Below are 8763 nucleotides of genomic sequence, written 5' to 3'. Positions count from 1 at the left end.
TTCCACGCGCGGCAAACTTATTTTTTGGACGCGTGGAGTAAGAACTTTGGGCGTGCTTGTGTATCCACACATCCGCAGTCCTTAAGTAAATGAAGAAGGGGCCGAAGGCGTGCGAGACCTGGTGTTGATTTAGTTCGACCGAGATAGCTTTCCAAGTCTGAAGAACGGACTGCGCGAGGGTCGTGTGATTGTGGCGTTATCTGTGGGACCGTTAGAAGTGAGTTCTTATTCAAAAGATCGAGAAATTGAAAGAAACCGGGGTGATTTTTGTGAGCTGGGCCCAAAACGACTCGAGCTACCGTATAGGATCCCTGCGCTGTGTGTGAAGAGTTTGAACGCTCGAGCCACCGCAGTAAGAAAGAAAGACAGGCCGTTTAATGCTTCGACATATATAAGAGTTTTTATTGGCTTCCAAATCAAATGAGGATATGTTTTAGGAGCTGGCTCGCCGGGTTCTTAAGCTGGGGCAATGTCCCGCGCCGTAAGCGTAACCTTTGTTCTAGAGGAGACCACTACAGGCGCAGCTCGCGCGAAGGAGAAAGAAGTCTTCTTCATCTTGTTCTTTGAGCGCCTTGAAGGTGATATTAACGCAGGCAAAACCACATTTTCTCGATTTCCTCGACCACACGTTCGGCCACAGCTGCAAGGTCCGCGACCGCTTGTGATTCGACAGCAACCTGACCACAATCGCTACTATAACAACGTGCGACGTCTTTATATGACAGTAGAGGAATTGTACGGAGCATTCACGGTTTACCCGATTATCTCAAAGCCAGCTCCTCAATCATAATTCACTTCGTGGATATGGCGTGATTTTTGTGTGTGGTAAATCTTTAATGTAACCTTGAAATGGAAAGCTCTACAATCAATTCTTTAAAGTAAGGATTGAATAACACTTCCTCAGGCGATAGTAGCGAACAGTGAACTAAGCAGCACTAAACAATAAGCAGAGCTCGTGGATAAGGCCGAGGAGAATCGCACTGCTCACAGCGCTGACAGCGTCTCTATCACTGTACGCAGCTGCCATGTTAACTACGATACTAAAGTTTAACAATGTGCTTGATTGGGCTGGTTGGTGCTGCATTGCAAACGAAGAATAAAAACAGCGCTAAACGCGGGACGAGAAGAGGACACATACATGGCGCCGAACTAACAACCAATGTTTATTGTAAAAACAAGTGCAATATATAGGACACAGGTACTGCGCAGAAAACACAAACATAAGCCAAAGTGCACGTGCAAACGGCAAACATTATCAAGGACCTGTCAAATCAGTGGACTCCAGATATCTAATTTCACGGCCATGAAGCAAAATTGAGGGTACGCTAACAAAAGAAACATCGTGCTGTACAATGTGAAAGGCTTCGCTAATCTCGCGTTCGCGCTGCTTGTTATAGCGCCCCACGACCACACACTTATCAAGAATCGGCTAACAACCACAATTTTTACAGTGGTCCGCCAGGTGGCTGGGGACAGAGCCTTTCAGAGAGTAAGCGTGCTCGCTCAACCGATCCTCTATGCATCGGCCTCTTTGGCCGATGTAACAGCGCCCACAAGTGAATGGTATCTTATACACAATCGCTGAAATTTGAAACACATTCAACATAGTGCGTAGCGTGTTTCTTAGTGCATGCTTGTTTCTTAGGTCCATCACTGTTAACCCTGCGGCACAGCCTGGCCAGCTTGCCGCGTGCGCAGAAAACAACACTGACACCTTTTTTTTTTACCTGCAACTTTCTTTAGCCTGTGCGAAACCTCATGTACGTAGGGAATAACAGTCGTGCTAGAGTGAGGCGGGATACGTTGGCTATCGCTTTGTCTGTTATTGGCAGTGTTGTAGGCGTTACCGAAAAAAAGAACTAAATGCATTACTCGTTACGCTAACAAAAAAGGAACGCGTTACCAACGTACGTTACCTCTTAAAAAAGGTAACGCGTTACGGTTACAGTTACCCTAAAAAAGTAACGTACGTTACTTCTGCCGTTACTCTATGGTCAGAAATTTTATTCACCGCATTTCCACTGTAAGAACCCCAAATGACAGTTTTACAGAGCTGTTATTTATCATTCACACAAAACTACAATTTTTGCGCGAAGTACCGATTTAACGAGAATAGGTTGCACAAATGTGTCGTACCATGGCAAGAGTAGCGTAGCCAGAAATTATTTTCGGGTGTGGGGCGGGGGGCAATAAGCCATACTTTATGTATGATTGTGCGTGTGTTTGTATGTCTGCCTGTACATATACACATGGAAAATTGAAAGATTTCGGAGGGGGAAAAGGGTTGAGCCCCCCCCCCCTCCCCCCGGCATCGCCAGCGCTTGGAAATAGTGGAGTGAGCTAAAGTCGCATGTACAGTTACATGTGATTGCTGATAACTGTGTGGCACATGGTAAATCCATTTTCTCGGCGTGAGGATAAACACAAAATTACATTTTATCATCAACGCTTTCCTTAAAGAAAACACCACAACTCTCAACAAATTTACAGTGATTCTGACGGTGCGCTTCTACTAACAAGACAGATGATCAAACAGTTCAGTTCAGTTCAGTTTTATTGAGCATTTTCTTCACAGAATTGCGGAAAGAAAACGCAAGGATAAGAGCAAAAAGCTGCTATGTTAGTAGCTTGACGAGGCTCCTACCCCTTTTTCACTTGGCATCAGAAATCCGCAGAGCACAGATATGAAATACAATTTGACATTTGAGTTCCGAACTTCAGGAAATTAGGAAATAAAAACAAAAAGCAGCACATTACATCAGAGTTTCAGGTTTACATAGAAATAAGCAAACCACAAAAAGAGAAAAACAACAAATAAAACAAGGAAACAGCGTGCGGTCAATCATGAAACAATGCGCACATTGCTAAACAGCTAACAAAGTATTACAAAATGATTATAAAAATCCACAACATTGGGTATGCAAAAAACACAAGTTCTGGAGAAGTACAAGGGAAACACTGAGGAGTGAAATGTGACATGTTTAACTCGTAAAAAAAATTACAAAGAAAGCAACAGCGTAGGATGACATGTTACACACATGAGCACTATTATAGGGTGTTTCTTTAACACATAGCATTTTAGCCGGACAATAAGAAGAAGCCAAACTACATGCGGCTATTCTGGATGAGAAGCTTCTTAAGTTTTGTTTTGCGTATAATAAAGATGGCAATGTTTTTATTTTCAAACATGTTAAAACAAGCGGGAATACAGTGTTCGAGTCTTCTCAAAGCATGATTGGTTCGCGAATAAGGTACGAACCAGGAAGGCCTTTTCCGAATGTCATAATGAGATTGTGTAGTTTTCCTGAGGTTGCACAGTTTAAGAAAACAAGTGTTGTTTGATAGCAAGCTTTGTTTGTATTTCATAATAAGCTTAAAGCTGTGTATGTGATCAATGGGTAAAATGTTATATTCGCTGAATAAATCACTTGTGTGTGCGTTGTATCGTACGTTTGCAATATGACGAATTGCTTTTTTCTGCAGTAAAAATATTTTGTTCCGATTTTCTTTAGTTGTATCTGCCCACACTAGACTACAGTAGTTTATGCGAGATGAAAATAACGCATTATAGATTAAAGTTTATTGTTTACTGGAAGCATCTGTCAAAGTTTACAGAGTATACCGCACGTCCTAGCTATATTTCTAGTCACTTTATTAACGTGTTGGTCCCAATTAAGATTTTCATTAAAAATTACTCCTAATGACGAAATTTCGACCACCTGTGGTTCTTTAACGTGCACCTAAATCTAAGTACACGGGCCTCAAACATTTTTGCCTCCATCGAAAATGCGACCGCCGCGGCCGAGATTTGATCCGTGTTTGCAGTTGTGGTATTTTTCAATTTTTTTTTGTGGTTGATGCTAGGCACCCTGACGTGCCTTCCCATGTATACGTTGAAATGAACAGTGTACTCCGTTTCCGAATCTGCGAAAACCCATAATTTGTATACCAATTTCACCACTTTGTCCCTCATGTACTGCCAAATACCAGACTGACCGATTTCACCATTTTTTAAATGCGAAGCATTTCTTAGCGAACTTCTGCGACTTTGAGCGTATCTATCTATCTATCTATCTATCTATCTATCTATCTATCTATCTATCTATCTATCTATCTATCTATCTATCTATCTATCTATCTATCTATCTATCTATCTATCTATCTATCTATCTATCTATCTACTATCTATCCATCCATCCATCCATCCATCCATCCATCCATCCATCCATCCATCCATCCATCCATCCATCCATCTATCTATCTATCTATCTATCTATCTATCTATCTATCTATCTATCTATCTATCTATCTATCTATCTATCTATCTATCTATCTATCTATCTATCTATCTATCTAGCCGCCCACAACTTTGTACTCTCCTGGCCGTTTCGTTAATCGGATGTATACCAAAACTGGTTTGTCATAACATGGCCTTATTACGAACATAAATGACATGTCATATCATGAAAATCATGACACGCATGTCATGAACAGCATGATTTACATTCCACGGCCTTTGGGCTCCCTGGCCGTTCCGTTAATCGGATGTATACCAAAATTGGTGTGTCATAACATGGCCTTATCACAAACGTAAATGACAGGTCATATCATGAAAATCATGACTCGCATGTCATCAGCAGCATGATTTACATTCCACGGCCTTTGGGCTCCCTGGCCGTTCCGATAATCGGATGTATACCAAAATTGGTGAGTCATAACATGGCCTTATCACAAACGTAAATGACAGGTCATATCATGGAAATCCTGACTCGCATGTCATGGACAGCATGATTTACATTCCACGGCCTTTGGGCTCTTGCGGCCGTTCCGTTAATTTCATATATACCAAAATTGGTACGGCGTGACAAGAGTTCATGACGAACATAATGACAGGTCCTAACATGCAAATCATGACGCGCATGTCATGTGCAGCATGATTTACATGACATGGTCTCGCGGCGCTCGCGGCCGTTTAACTGAAGGGATACATACGAAAACTGGTATGACGAGACATTTGTGTATGACGAACATAATTGACACGTGGTAACATGAAAATCATGATATGCATGTCATGTATGACATGATTTACATGCCATGCTCATGGCGCACTCGCGGCCGTTTCGCTAGATTGATATAGACCAAAATTGGTATTGTGCGATGTGACTTTATGAAGAACATGAATAACAGGTGGTAGCACGAAAACCATGACATCCATGACATGTATGTCATGATTTACATGCCACGCTCATGGTGCATTCGCGTCCGTTTTGCTTGCGTGATATACACCAAAATGGGTGTTACGCGACACGACTGTATGACGAACGTGAGACGTGGTAACATGAAAATCATGACATGCAAGTCATGTACGGCCTGATTTACATGCCACGCTCATGATGCGCTAGCGGCAGTTTCAGTAGATTGATATACACCAAAATTGGTATTGCGTGATGTGACTGTATGAAGAACATGAATGATAGTTGGTAAGATGAAAACCATGACATGCATGTCATGTATGTCATGATTTAATTGCCACGCTCATGATGCATTCGCGGCCGCTTCGCTAGCTCGATGTACACCAAGATTGGTATTGCGCAAAGCGACTGTACGACGAAGGTAAATGAGACGTGGTAACATGAAAATCATGACATACATGACATGCATGACATGATTTACATGTCATGCTCATGACGCACTCGTGCCGTTTCGCTTGCTTGACATATACCAAAATTGGTATTGCGCGACGCGACTGCATGACGAACGTAAATGAGAGGTGGTAACATGGAAATCATGACATGCAGGTTATGTATGTCATGATTTACATGCCGCGCTCATTGTGCATTGCCGGCAGTTTCGCTAGCTTGGTATACACCAAAATTGGTATTGCGCGACGCCACTGTATGACGAACGTAAATGAAAGGTGGTAACATGATAATCATGATATGCATGAAATGTACGACATGATTTACATGCCATGCTCATGGCGCACTCGTGGCCGTTTCGCTAGATTGATATGCACCAAAATTGGTATTGCGCGATGTGGCCGATGGAAAGGAAAATGATAGGTGTAACCTTAAGAGACAGGAAGAGAGCAGAGTGGGTCAGGGAACAAACGGGGGTTAAGGATATCATAGTTGAAATTAAGAAGAAGAAATGGATATGGGCCGGCCACGTAGCACGTCGGCAGGATAACCGGTGGTCATTAAGGGTAACTGACTGGGTTCCAAGAGAGGGCAAACGCGTGAGGGGAAGACAGAAAATTAGGTGGGTAGATGAGATTAAGAAGTTTGTAGGTATAACGTGGCAACAGAAAGCACAGGACCGGGTTGATTGGCGGAACATGGGAGAGGCCTTTGCCCTGCAGTGGGCGTAGACAGGCTGATGATGATGATGATGATGATGATGATGATGATGATGATGATGTGGCTGTATGAAGAACATGAATAACAGGTGGTAACATGAAAACCATGACATGCATGCCATGTATGTCATGACTTACACGCCACGCTCATGGTGCATTCGCGGCCGTTTCGATAGCTTGATATACACCAAAACTGGTATTGCGCGATGTGACTGTATGATGAACATTAGTGACAGGTGGTAACATGAAAAACCATAATATTCATGTCATGTATGGCATGATTTACATGCTCTAGTCATGGTGCACTCACGGCCATTTCGCTCCTTTGATATACACCAAAATTGGTATTGCGCGATGTGACTGTATGACGAACATAAATGAGAGGTCTTAACATGCGAATCATGTTATGCATGTCATGTACGGTATGATTTACATGCCACTGTCATGGTGCGCTTCCGGCCGTTTTGTTAACATGATATATACCAAAATCGGTATGGCATGACACGAGTGCGTGATGAACATAAACGACAGGTCATGCATTTATATACCAGAATATGCGTTTCACTGGCATGGTGTACACTAGATTGTGCATGCATGCGTGCATGGCAAACATGCGATATATGGTGGACTAGATGCCATGGCATGAATGATTTCATTTGGCTCAAAGACAAGCAAGGCTATGTATGCAGCTCTTTGCTGTCTGCTTCGCATTACATCGATTCCCACAGTGCGTGGGATCTGCCGAATTTTTTTTCATCCACCGAAAGGTTCCAACGTGGTTGAAAAAATAGTACGGATGAATCGTTCACGCGGTGAAATTTCCCGTGGAATGCGACGGTCGTCTTCGCAGGATCAGAGACACTCAAGATGGCCAGCAACGCCTTGAACCTTTTCCGGGGCATCACTGACGGTGGAAGAAGGCATGGAAATATATGTCGTCGACTCCAATAGCAATGCAGGCGCGGGACGTGGACGATTCTCGTGTACACCAAAAGTCCGATGAACATGCGCATCTCCTGCTAATCACCGAGGAGCTGCCGCGTGGCACTCCGGAGCGCTGGTCAAGCTACACTCCACGCCGTCTTCGCCGGCAGAACTCCGCTCTTTCTGCAGCCGGCGCCAAATGCTTCCGCCCGAACGACGCTGACACCTAGCAGATAAGAGCTGTGACTTTTAGTACGCACCGGATGTGTTTACATCTAGGCGCAACCGTGATAAAACGGCCCGAGGAGAGAGCGAAACTTACTGGCGTATACCTGCTGATGTTCCGGGGCGGTTTGACGCACTATCGCCATCCGTACTGACGTCTGACGAATGGAAGTCGTCTTCCGTGTCGGTGCTGCTACCGTCATCAGGAGAATGACGCTCAGAGTAACCGGAGTCAGTCGAAATTCGCTGTTTTTGTGGAACACCCGCGAGCGACATCGACGCCGTAACCGAAACCACGAGCGCCCAGTTCACCGACTGCGAAGGAGCTTTAAAAATCCGTCCACGACGAAAAAAAGAAACTGAAAAGCGAAACTGATAAACTACTGCCTCTTTTACCCTTTAAAGGGAGTTAGCTGTCCAGAAGTGCTCAGAGAGCGCCAAAGTTTCAACTTGAAGTCATCAATAACAGGCTATTGATGGGGATAGGCGCGGTCACGAAAGTGTTAACCTCGAGGTTCGGCGCTGGATCGTTCGCAGAAACTCGCGTTGCCTTGCAACCACTTGGGACAGCTGTGTCTGGCTTCGCCTAGCAACAACTAGCAACGCCTAGAGGGTCGCCTAGCAACGCGTTGGAAGAAGGAAAGGAGGAGGAGAGGAGAAGTGAAGTGGAGAAAAGGATGAGAATAAATAAATAAAATAAAAATTTCTTGGCAGAGCGGGATTCGAACCCAGGTACCCATGGGACGAAGGCGAGCGCCGTAACCACTTTGCTATCCAGGCTTTTCTTTTTTTTATTGTACTCGGCTATCCAGGCATGCTAGCAAAGCACTTTTGTGAATCATATGATTGCGTTGCTATGGGCAAGAGAACGAGAAAGAGAGAGAGAGAGAGAGAAAGAGACACAAAGAGGATATATATATATATATATATATATATATATATATATATAGGAACCATAGCATAGTCATGTGTAGTATAGTATGGTATAGTATAGTATAGTAAGGGTTTGTGAAAGAGGATTGTGAGGAGGAGGAAAAGGAGGAGGGGAGAAGGTAAAGCATAGAATAGCCTTGTATACTACAGTATAACAACATGGTGGGAAAGGGAAGTGAGGATGAGGACACAGAGCGCTCGTGTTGTCGCCTTCCTTACTGTATCGTCGCTTTTTGAACTAGATAGATAGATAGATAGATAGATAGATAGATAGATAGATAGATAGATAGATAGATAGATAGATAGATAGATAGATAGATATA

At 43.6% G+C, this 8763-nt stretch overlaps 1 protein-coding gene across 1 annotated transcript in view; it reads left to right on the top strand.

The window, feature by feature from the left end:
• Positions 1-8763, top strand: part of LOC119394085 (uncharacterized) — a 126072-nt gene that overhangs the window by 93158 nt on the left and 24151 nt on the right. The window lies entirely within an intron of this gene.

This window comes from Rhipicephalus sanguineus, chromosome 5 (assembly GCF_013339695.2).
Source record: "Rhipicephalus sanguineus isolate Rsan-2018 chromosome 5, BIME_Rsan_1.4, whole genome shotgun sequence".
Lineage (NCBI taxonomy): Eukaryota > Metazoa > Arthropoda > Arachnida > Ixodida > Ixodidae > Rhipicephalus > Rhipicephalus sanguineus.
Note: the sequence above shows the minus strand (reverse complement) of the source record. Positions and strands in the feature narration are given on the sequence as shown.